The sequence below is a fragment of the Anoplopoma fimbria genome, chromosome 11 (genome assembly GCF_027596085.1).
Source record: "Anoplopoma fimbria isolate UVic2021 breed Golden Eagle Sablefish chromosome 11, Afim_UVic_2022, whole genome shotgun sequence".
Taxonomy (NCBI): domain Eukaryota; kingdom Metazoa; phylum Chordata; class Actinopteri; order Perciformes; family Anoplopomatidae; genus Anoplopoma; species Anoplopoma fimbria.
The window spans coordinates 10,536,980-10,549,029 of NC_072459.1; positions in this window are offsets into that span (position 1 = coordinate 10,536,980).

A 12,050-nucleotide genomic window follows, 5' to 3' on the forward strand; every position below is an offset into this window, starting at 1 on the left:
CCGGCTTTGATGACAGTATTAAGTGTTTCTAAGTGTAGCTCTCAAAGGTGTTGCTCTCTGCTTGGCTTGTTCTTCTTGATGTGCAGCAACAGTGGAGGCATTCTGTACCCTACAGGTGTTAATTTTATACATGAGAAGTAATCGCTTTTAAACCTGATCATGGTCATGAAGTATGGTTTGAAAAGCAAGCATGCACAAACCAAAGACAAATACACAAGTGCACTGAGTCTGTGTTTTTCCAAGGGCCAGCTTAGGAACTAATATACATTTGGTGTATATGTGCAGGCTACTTTTAGACTGAGGAGAAAAACATCCTCAAGGTCCTCCTTTATGGTGTGAATGGTATTTAGTGGACTACTAACACTGTTATTTTTGATGAGGCAAGAGCTCACACTCCATGTGAGATGTGCCTGAATTAGCTTAAACCAGGCAAACAAATTGTCTTTCATCAGTTTCAACTCTGTTTCCTCTCCCTCCCTCCGATCTTTTCACTGGAGCTTCTTGAAGCAGGAGAGCTGCACAGTGAGTGGATTTCAAAAGCATCAGTCTGATGGCCTTTTTATATGAAAGAAATAGCTCCAGTGTTTTTTGTTTTTTTTCAATGAGCACTTCTCAGAATACCCTCTCTTGACTTTCCTCTCCATTTTGTGATAGTGGTACATTCTGTCCTTACTACCCGGAAGTGGTTTATTCCTCTTCGGTAGAATGAAGGTAAAAAAAACTTGGTAATGGTATAAAAATGGCAAGTTACCAAAAGGAAGAGAATCTGTGTGCCCTAATCTGAATAAACCTTTATATGACAATAACAAATATTAAGATTGTGCCGCAAATGAAACAATATGTAGAGTTTGTTTTTTTATTATCATTCACTGCCTTTCTGTAATGCTACCATGTGAGGAGAATGTGTTTCCTTTTATTTTGAAAAACAATGGTTCGGTTGCATGATGTACTGGTATCAGTGCAGTGCTCAGATATTTGAGTATAAATAGCGTGAAAAGAGGAGTTGTGCCAGACAGGGATGTCCTCTTCAAGGGCATCTGTTGGACGATGCCCAGCGTGCCATGATGGGTGTTAAAATTTGCTGGAGGGCAGCCAAAAGCAGGAGGAATAGAAGGGGCACTGAAAGATAGAAATGGAGTGAGGGAAATTCCTCCAAGGAGACTCTGTTCGTTTCTTCTCCCTGCTCTATTTATGAGCAAAAGAAAACAAGACAAAGAGAGGAAGAAATGATTGACATATCTATGAGGCAACAGGTTGATTTAGAAATAATGCAGCTCAAAAGAGAGGGAATGAAAATTGAAAGACAAGAAAGGGAAAAAAGGGAGATTGTGAGGATATGAGGGAGAGGAGAGAAAAAAGAGAGGATTTCTGATCGGCTGGAAGCAAAGAGACAGAAGGGCACAGAAGAGGTGAGAGAAACACAAGATGGAGGAGTTATTTCACACTTCTTGTTAGCATGATACTCTTCCTCTACTGTGACCCATTAGTCCTCTAGACTATACGTAACATTACGCACAAAGCTAAGCTCACTTCTCTTTTTTCTTCCATTACATCATCCTGAATGTTCGTAATTGTCTTTCTCTTCTCTTTTAGATTGTCAAAAGAAAGTATTTTTTACACCGGGGCAACTGGCAGTTATTGTCAGCGGCCATCACCTGGATATCTGAGACATAAAATCACACCGCTCAGGAATGGAATCTGAGCAAATGACCTTAAAAAATAACATACCAGAAGAGCTTTCAACAGCTCCTTCTCACTTCTCAAAGAGAAACCCTGCGATGCAACTGCAAAGTATAAAGCGATTAAGCAGGTATGTCAGGTATTATGGAGTGATTTTGTGTGTGTGTGTCAGTGAGGAAACCCTGTGTGTCTGCACAGCTGTGCATCTATATTAATGATAGGGGTCTGTATGCCACAGTCGCCTTGTTGCCTTGTTTGTAACAACAGGAGCTGCTGTCAGTTGCACAGTGACCCCACTATTTTGCAGGGGTCAGAGGTGAGAGGTCAATGAGGTGACACTGGGATTGTTGGGAGATGTGGGGTAGACCGGCCCAGCTCCCCATCACAGCCCTGACATGAAAACAAAAGGCTGTGACCTCGTCCCCTGGGAAGTTTTTAGATGCAAGTCAAGTTGCTGATTTGGATTTTTAAACCAACAGTGAGAAAACACTTAAGCTATAACTCATTAAGCTCCTGGGGAGCTGAGAGAGATACTGAAGACATGCGGTCATTTTGCCACCTCAGTGAAAAGCAGACCACAAAGCAGAGTCAACGGTGCATTCCAGTGAAACAGGATATGAATCACAATGCTGACACCGTGGAGACACCCTGCAACTCCTGGAAATAATATTAAAATGAAGAACAAGGAAGGTAATGCCCGCAATTGTGAAAATTTTAGATTCTGTGACACGAGAGAGGTCACTGGCCGGCTGATGGTGCCATTGGTGGTGCTTGAGATTCCACTGCAGCAGTGAATTCCCGGGCACTGGCTTGTCACAGTGAGATTTGTTTCATATGGCAACACAAAGGCAGCACTTGCTGCATGCGGGCCCCCAGCACCAAACAGTCAGTCTTGCTGGAAGGGCCCTACACTCGCACAATGGCACCTCTGTAACTCCAGTGAGCTTGCAGAAGTTTGCTTTTGATCTCTCATCATGCGAAGTCACACTCCAGAACAGAAATCAGAAAAAATCTTCCTTGGGCTATCTGGCGTCTGCTTCCTCTGTTGTTGTTTTTGGTCTCGTTGTCAAGAGCTATTTTCACAGGGGGAGCTTCAATTTTGATTTACACCCACTGAATATGTCTATTGATCTGACAACTTCGAAGAACATTCCTAAAACTGGAATACTGGTGTAAGAATAGAAAAGACAGACTAAATAAAGACAGAAAAAAAAGGATCTTTGCTGTCCTACCATGCTATTAGCAACAGAACAGGTCAGAGAGGCCATGTTTTACAAAGTAGCATTCAATGGTGCTGCGACCTGCAACACAAACAGGTGTTCAACAACATTACTTGACTCTCTGTCTGTCTCTGCCCCCAAAATTGTTGACCTTCTCTCCTTCAAGAGCCCCATCTGTTACCTCCTTAATCCTCCAGGCTCTTTTCAGCACGCCGGTTATCCCTCTTTAGATGCACATGAATCTTCTAGAGACAACAGACCAGACAAATTGATGTCCAACAAAACCTCATTGCCATACAATAAGAAAACTTTGGGTAACAGATGTTTCTGAGTTTACTTCGAAGTGGATCTTCAGTCACACAAATGCCCAGAGAATGAGGTAATCAGTGCTGCGACCCCATTGTGTAGAAGCTCTGAGGTTAACCAGAATACTTATGTGACCCTTCTACACATCAGACCACGCGATGCCACCTTGTAGCACCAACCGCAGTGTAACAAAGCTGTACAGAAAAATAGCATGCCACCCGTACTTAAGCTTGGCACCCACAACCAGACGCTTGTGCCTCACCAGAGCCTGATGAGACCATTTGTTCTCAGTCTGGGAACAGTAGATGAAAAGAGACAGAAGAAGAGAATGTCTCCACTGCTGCCAGTAATTCAGGGATTTGATTTCTCATCTTTGTGTGTTATCGCAGAGCGGAGATCTACATGGAGAGAGAGAAAAAAAAGAGAGAGAGAGAGCAGTGTGGACATGCCCGCTGTTTGCTGGTCTATCTCGCTTCTCCATCAACTCTGCAGCAACTCACCCAACAACAGGAGGACAGCTTTCAACTGAACCAAGGCTTCTGCAAGATTTCAAACACACGTCATAGACATGAACATCTCATAACACGTACATGCAAGACGATCACTTTTCTGCCAGCTGTTTTCTTTAACTTGATTGAGCGTTAAAACAATCTTCAAAAAATGACTCCTGAATGATCTGATTGATTGAATACGTCAGATATATTAAATTGAATACCTGAAATACAGTGCATGTCTGTATCTCTACTCTGAATCTCCTTTTTCTCCTCTTTCTGCCCTCTTTTCTCTATCAGCTTCTTCACTGTCTCTTTGGTTTCCTCTCCTCCACTTTCTCTCTCTCACTCTCTCTCACTTAACCTTTTCCTCATCCTCCTCTCCTCTGACAAATCTCAAGCCTGCAATATCATCAAATTATCAAACACATTAGCATTTTCCTGTTGCAGTGTTGGTTTCACTGTTGTAAATTATTGTTATAATTATTGTTTCCTGACTCTCATATACACACCAGCCCTTCAGCATTCAATGTCTCGGATGAACTCAGAGCTGAAATGCACACTTGCGCCACTGGCATATGAGCAACAAAGGTCCACACAGGCCCTGTTGTCCTGGGACAGTAAGGTAGTTATCTGTGCCACAGTGGGAACATAAAGCAGTCAATAGATGAATGCTATCTTTATATCTACTGCACCAGAGGTGATTTGAAACACTGCCACTGGACGTCATAGAGCCCCCTCTCTGAAACACAGCCTTTGAAGCACTGACAGCACCGACAGAATCAGGCCAGTTCTTTGATACGGTTGGTGGGGAAAGAAAAACTTGAGCGTTAAAAGGGAGCATTATTTAGTTTCAGCTCCATTAAAAATGTTGAACTTTGAGAAAGATAGGGTGTATAAAACATGCTGGAGTTGGCCAGCAAAGTGGAAAGAAAGCAGTTTTTGACCCACCTGAATGTGATATTCTATTAAAGAGGACACAGGAAAGGGGTTAAGTTCTTTTCAGGTATGTAAACATGTGCAGTATATAACTATTTTGGTTCTGTTTCATATACCACATTTACATTTTGAGCTAATGGGAGGTTAAATCTTTTAAATAAACACAATTACTGTATACCACACAAGCACAGTTATCACTAAAGTAATCCTGGTTTGGGAACTTGTGGTGTTATTCTTTGTTTAATCAAAAGGCCTCAGCTACAATGAAGTCCCTTGTTGGACCTGTGTGGGCTTGAGGGAATTTAGCTATCTACCCCAAATTCTGTTTATTTTACTTCAACTTCCTGTTTTCCTATCACACTTCATCTAAATGCGCTTTCTCACTTCCTGCCCGCAGGACTGCAGGTAAACCAAAACATTACGTCAGTGAGGAACCCACGTCTCACCGCTTTGGGCCCCAGGGGGCTTTTTTTTTTCAAGAGAACGATAAACACAATGGCTGGCAGTGGGAGAGAGAGTTAATTACTGAAGCCGACTCACTCGCCTAATGACTGTTTTACTTCAGTGAGTTGTTTCTAATGGGATTCAGGAGTCAGGCTGAGCAACAGCACAATCTGTTTTTAATGGGACTTTGAACGGGTAGAGTTGACGCTGTTGTGCACAGAGACAAAGCCACTGCTTTTTACTTGCGGTGCGGAGTGATCCCATTAGAGGCTTGGCAATAAAATAATACTGGAGTGATTATATGAGGAAGGAACATAGAAGAAAAAAACTGAATGACATTATCAACGGTCTCACACTTCTCAGAGCACACCCTTAGGCATTTCTTTCACCACAATCACACTCCCTGTTGTTGTGCTATTCCAACATAAACTTTCACTAGTTCTGATTCAGTCTTATGAAATGGGGCAAACATATATATTTTGCTTGTGTTTTCAAATACAATACGTCACATAAATATAGTAGAAGTCATTTATAAGGATCCTTACATCCAAAAGGTTATAGTATTTCCTGCTACAATTGGGTTAAATATGAGCATGTGGAGGCCAAAGAGGTTGTGTGAGGTGTCCAGGTTTGGTCTTCTACAATGTGCATGCCATATACTCCCAGAGACCACATACATTTATTTTTTTTACAGATTTTGAAACTCCATCTCATCCCATTAATCAATCGTTTTTCCAGTGTTGTGTCATCAGCAAACTTTACGATGTAAGAACTTAATTACAGTATGAAAGGCTCATATAATCTTTTATATGAGCCTTTTTTGATTCATTCCATTTATTTATATGTATTTATATTAAATCTATATTTAATTATTTATTTTGTGTCTGAGCACTCCAGATCCTTTTTATTTGTTTTTTTTAAATACAGTATGGTGACATCATTATCACAGCACAAAATGACTGCAGGTTAAGTGACTTAAGATGACTGTAATCAATTACGCATTAAATTTTACTCACTGGAGAGAAAAATACATTACTTACTAATTACAGCAAAAGTATTTGGTTACATGAGTCAGTACTTTACATCAGTCCCTCAGCACACCTCCATCTAAAATATGCCTTTTAACTCCTCCAGAACCTCCCCACATTTCATATACTGTATCTTATAACACCTGAGGTATTTTGACCATCTATGGTAGCTTAACATTAGCCGCATTGACTGCAAGTCTCATCTTCACATGGAATTATTAACTGTAATAACTGAATATAACATTGCAATCCCTTAAACATCTCATTGCTGGAAAATACAACTAAAATGTGTCCAACAGTGAACACACTATCTCAGTTTAAATGAATGAAGCTCCATCTGATAGCAATGCATTCAAATTCTAATGTGCCTTGCATGCTTTAGATTCAAGGGCCAGTTTAGAAAGAGTAGAGAGGTTATTAGTGTGTAACAATAGAGAATGATGACAAAGAATGAATGAATGAATGATGACAGAGCATTGTTTTCACTGTGTGAGTGTCCGTGGCTACAATGAGAGAATGGCCTCAGCTCTCTGCCGCACAGCCGGGGATTACTGAGCTCTTTATAGAGACAACTTCCCTCCACGATCCAAAGCCCCCCCGCTGCTCTGCACTTGTTCACAGCATAACGTACATGCTCTGTGAATACACACAGTCACATGCACATAGCTCCTCAAACAGACTCGCACATGTACATCCTATTGTCTGTGATTAACTCCACAGAGAGGAGAGTATCAACTGTAATGTCCCTGTGTGTGTGTGTGTGTGTGTGTGTGTGTGTGTGTGTGTGTGTGTGTGTGTGTGTGTGTGTGTGTGTGTGTGTGTGTGTGTGTGTGTGTGTGTGTGTGTGTGTGTGTGCATATAAGAATCTGGAACTGGTCAACTGTGGAACCGTTTGCAGTCAGTGTAACAAGTTTCATGTCTTTTGGGTTTTTCATCTGGCGCCATAATCAGATCAAAACATCTATTCGTCCAATACCTTGGCCCATGACTTACTATTGATATTCCTGTTTACCTCAGCTGTACTTCGAGTTCAGTGTTTATTTGCAAATTATCTGGTGAACCTCAGCATGTTAGCATGCTCTTATTAGCATTTAGTACAAAGCATCGCCGTGCCGAAGTACAGCCTCAAAGAGCCTTGGGTATGACTGTAGACTCAACCTTCTTACAGCAGGACTCACACTCCGGCAAAATAGCAAAGACAATGCGGAGCAGCTACTGAACAATCTACAAAGGCTTTGATAGCTGTGTGTCTGCTGTTGTGTAGAGCTTAAATAAAGAAAGGGGGAGTGAAAGGTGAATTCCTGGACGCTGAGCGCATGTTCTGTTTTGCCCTCCGTTCTCCGTTAGCGGGTCGGGTCATTTAGGTTGGAGTGTACACGAACGGCTGCCTCGCACAGTGGCCCTCAATGATTTACACCTCCAGCTCTGCACGACAATGAGTATGTCATTTAAAATAGCAGGTGTTCGCATGCTGCTTAGCTCATGGAAAGCAAGTTAAAGAGGGAGAGGGAAAGACAGAGGGGTGTGTATGAGGGGAAAGAGAAGGGGATATGACTGAACCTGAATTTAACTCATAAACGGTGCAGTCAAACTGGCAATGCAGGTCACTGAGTTTCCCGACCACTGCTGGGCCTGTTTCTCATCCTGCGACAACAACATTGCCAGGCAACTTCCAGCGGCACTGGTAGCAGTTATCCTGGTGCTGTTATTAGCTTTGGTGAAAGTAATGGTGGAAAATATTCAGGTCAGTTGAAAACCACTGAATATAAAGCATTAGGGTTAGTGGGGAACTGTGCATGCACGTCTGTCCGCACACTCTGCAATGACATCATCTTACCTAGCAAAAAGAAATGGGGGAAAAAAACTGCGTGCGGATGAAAACAGACAAACTGTGAAGATGTCAAAGTATAACAAAAGTAGCTCTATTCAGAAGAAAAAAAGAACAGGAGGTTGGAACAGAGATGCAGAGCAACATGAAGTCAGAACAAAACATACAGAGAGTTTGAAGAGACATTTTTGAGAGAAGTCAAAGAGAACAAACAGGTTTGTCAGAGATCCCTTCACAGTCTTTCCTCTTCCCCACCCTCCCTCCATCTTTTACTCCCACTTCCACCTTTGTCGCGACCTTTCCTCAGAAACCACTCCGTCAAACTGGCTTCCACTCAGACTCCTGCCTCTCAGACTCACCTCACATCAAAGACGGTTGTGTGGGGAGTTCGTCAGTAGATACTGTGACAACCCTGTCTGCCTGTTACTGGTTGTGTGGCTGCTTTCCCTGCAGGTATTGGAGGTGGGCGTGGCAGAGGGTCGTCAGCAGAGTGGAAACACCTGAGCAACTCTACACTCTTTAAGAATCCCTCTTTGTGCTCAGTCGGCTCTCTCTTCCTCCTGAGACACCCATTTGGTTTTTGGTTGTGATTATGGTTTGGTTCTACACCATACAACATTGCACACACACACGTTCCACTCATGCACTCACCTACACTGCTGAAACTACTGACTCCACACACCACTGTTAGATTAAGCTTTCCTTGTATTTTGCCATTGAGTTAATAAATAATTTGTTAAATTGCTTGACTGTGTGCATCTCCCTCTTTTGTCATATCCGTGCGGCCCGGTTTGTGACAATACTTCCACAGAAACACACACACAAACTGTAAGTGGATGAAACATTTAGTCTGCAGCCGGTAGTTTAAGACGGTTTGTCAAACCAAAGTAATGATGCTGAGGTTGTCAGAGGGTTAACTCCCTGATACAGTAGCTCTGTAGTCTTCCTGAACCTTCAAGGTTGTTTTAAACAATAATAAAATGTGAATTATACTTTTAATGTATAGTTTTTCCCCCAGGAATATCTCAGCCACGGTGTCTTTTCAAAAGAACGGAGGGATTCACTGTGTTGCTCATCGTCCTGCCGAGCAAACACAGACCAACAAACCACAATGCATATTCATATGACTTTGATCTTTAAACCTTCGGAGGAAATTAAGGGCCATTTTGCATGAGATACTTTCTTTCCATAATTTCTAAGTTCATTTAATACCTCAATTAAATATGTATTTTGAGAAATGTACCAATAAGAATTACTCAACTGATTATAATTAGAAATGGACGACACATTTACTCAAATGCCTAAAAAAACTTTTGGGATGTAACACAAAACGTAAATCTCCCTAGAAAACAGTAAAACTAACATTTATTTTTTAGTAAAGAGAGCCTTAATTGATAATTTTAGTCACACCTGTAAGACAGTGTGTGTGTGTGTGTGTGTGTGTGTGTGTGTGTGTGTGTGTGTGTGTGTGTGTGTGTGTGTGTGTGTGTGTGTGTGTGTGTGTGTGTGTGTGTGTGTGTGTGTGTGTGTGTGTGTGTGTGTGTGTGTGTGTGTGTGTGTGTAGTTACTTTTCAGTACCAGGTGCGTCCTACACCTGCCAGCCGGTGTGAACAGTGTTATGGCTGTTCTGTGATGCTCTCATCATACCCCCATCAGACAGATAGGTGTGTGGTTGCTTCCTCAGTCATTCCCACAGTCTGAATGTAAACTGCATGAACACACGTACACACAGCTACACACACACCAAGGTCCAGAGTCCTATGTTAATGCAGCTCAAGTCTTTTTTTTTTTCTTTCTGTCAGCACAAGAAAGCCTTTGTGTGTGTGTGCGTGCGTGTGTGTGTACATGTATGTCTGCCTTGTCTATTGACAATAGTATTGCTTTTAGATAATAGAGCAGTGTGCATGTGTGTGTGTGTGTGTGTGTGTGTGTGTGTGTGTGTGTGTGTGTGTGTGTGTGTGTGTGTGTGTGTGTGTGTGTGTGTGTGTGTGTGTGCACGCATGTGTGAGTCTCCTAGTAATAGCAAGGTTGTAAAACTAGGTGGTCTTATCGCACTGTTGAATTATGGGACACAGAAGAGTGCTAAGTCCTCTGTGTTTGACTCACTTCAGAGAAAGTTCAACAGCTTTCCTCCATAGAATCAGTGTAATGGTCTGTGTTGGCTGCACACACATACACCCCCCCACACACACACACATAAAAAAACACACATCACTTAGTCAGAATGTTAATAAAGCCTCCTTTTAGCTATCCAATCCTTCCTGTGTTGAAAATAATGAGGTAAAGAACATCTTGAACATCATCACGATAAAGATGAAACTCGCTGAGAGAATGAAGAGGCAGAGTTCAGCTGAGTCCATTACTCCTCTGATGGTGGTTGGATCAAAGTAAACACTGATAATGGTTCAACCACAGTTAATAATACTGCTGCCCAAGAATGTTGGCTGGGCCGGCTACTCCCGACCTCACACGTATAAACGCACACACGCACGCACACGCACACACTCCTCATTCCTCACTAGCAGTGACAGATACCAAGCTTTCTTCCTCTCTTCCCACAAACCAAACACGGATCACTCCTTCTTTCTAATTGTAGACTTTTGATTTATTTGATGGGCATCGGGAAACTGGCTTCCTAAGCTGCGCTCCCATCGGAAAACATGCATGCTCATACACACTGTACCTCTCTCACACACACACACACACATTCAGTAGGGCAATGACTCCATGCATCTCTCTTTGTAATTACAAACACATACACACTTCAGCTCCCATTAGATCTTGACTTATCTCCCTCCAGAGACCTCCACACTCTCAGTAGTTCCTCTGCCGCGCCCTCCTTCACTCCCTCCATTTAAAACCTGACAGAGGCCCTGCCAGGCTCCTCTTCACCCACAAAATGAGAGTTGAGTACAAATTGATCAGTTGGTGAGGATTTCCTGGTTTTAACCTCCTCATCCACTGGCAGATGCAGACACATTTGACTAAGAGGAAATGAAAACAAATTCTTCCCAGTAAAACCTGTATGCACTGGGTTGAATGAATTAGCGCTGTTTGGCTGTGTTCCTTGTCTTTTGTGGAGCTCAAAACAAAATATACCCTTAATTAGATTAAGTAAAAGAATATCATACGTGACGCATACACAGAGCGCTGGTGCTGAAGCGGAGAGAGGGGTCCTGCGTCAGCATGGGAACCTGCTGAGATGCAGAGCAGGCTGCAGGTTTATCACAAATATCAGACATCCCCTTCCCCTGAGAGAGGTCCAAAATTAAGCGATCAGGTTTCAGAGCTGTTTTTGGGGGGGCTCCTCACTACGGGACAGCGTTGTGGGCCAGATACACATGACAGGTGATGGGACTGTGACATAACATTTAAGCAGAGAGAGAGAGAGAAGAAGGGGAAAATGTGTTGGGAGAAAGAAGGGATGGAAATCAGAAATCAATAAAGAGAATATTACCACGGACAAACATTGAGCAGCATCATGTCGTTTTCTGTGATTCGTTACATTTAAATTGGGCCCACAAGCAAAGAGGAAGTACAGGTTTAAAAACGACCCCAGAAAGTTTGAAGACAGGAATGTTCAAAGGAGAAAAATAACATAATAAAGAGAGGAGATTAATAAGTATTTATGTGCTGTATCTTTCTCCCTCTGTTGCTTATAAACCATTACCTGAGTGAGGTGAGATGTGTGTGCACATGAGTAAAACATTTCTGAGGGACTGCCACCCAGGGGTGAAACCAGAAACCAGAACTCAGAAGGGACCCGCTCACCTACCCCTGTGGCAAACCCCACCACCTCCTCCTCCTCCAATCCTCTCCTCAATCAACCCTCGCTGCCCTAATCCAGTGTTTACATAAAACGCTGGGCAGTAATGATAGCCATGAGACCATGGACCACCCCACGTCCCTGCACACCCTCCTCTCCCCAACCGCCCCCACCACCATCCACCGCTAACCCAAAGCTGTTTTCACAGGAGCCAAATACCTTAAATACATAATTAGCGGGGTCATTTGTGCAACGGGGGCCCCGGCGAGGGCATGAGCGCGTCCGTGTGAGTTTGTGGGGGGGCGCAGGGAGGATGATGATGAGGAGTGTAGCGGGGGCAGGATATGA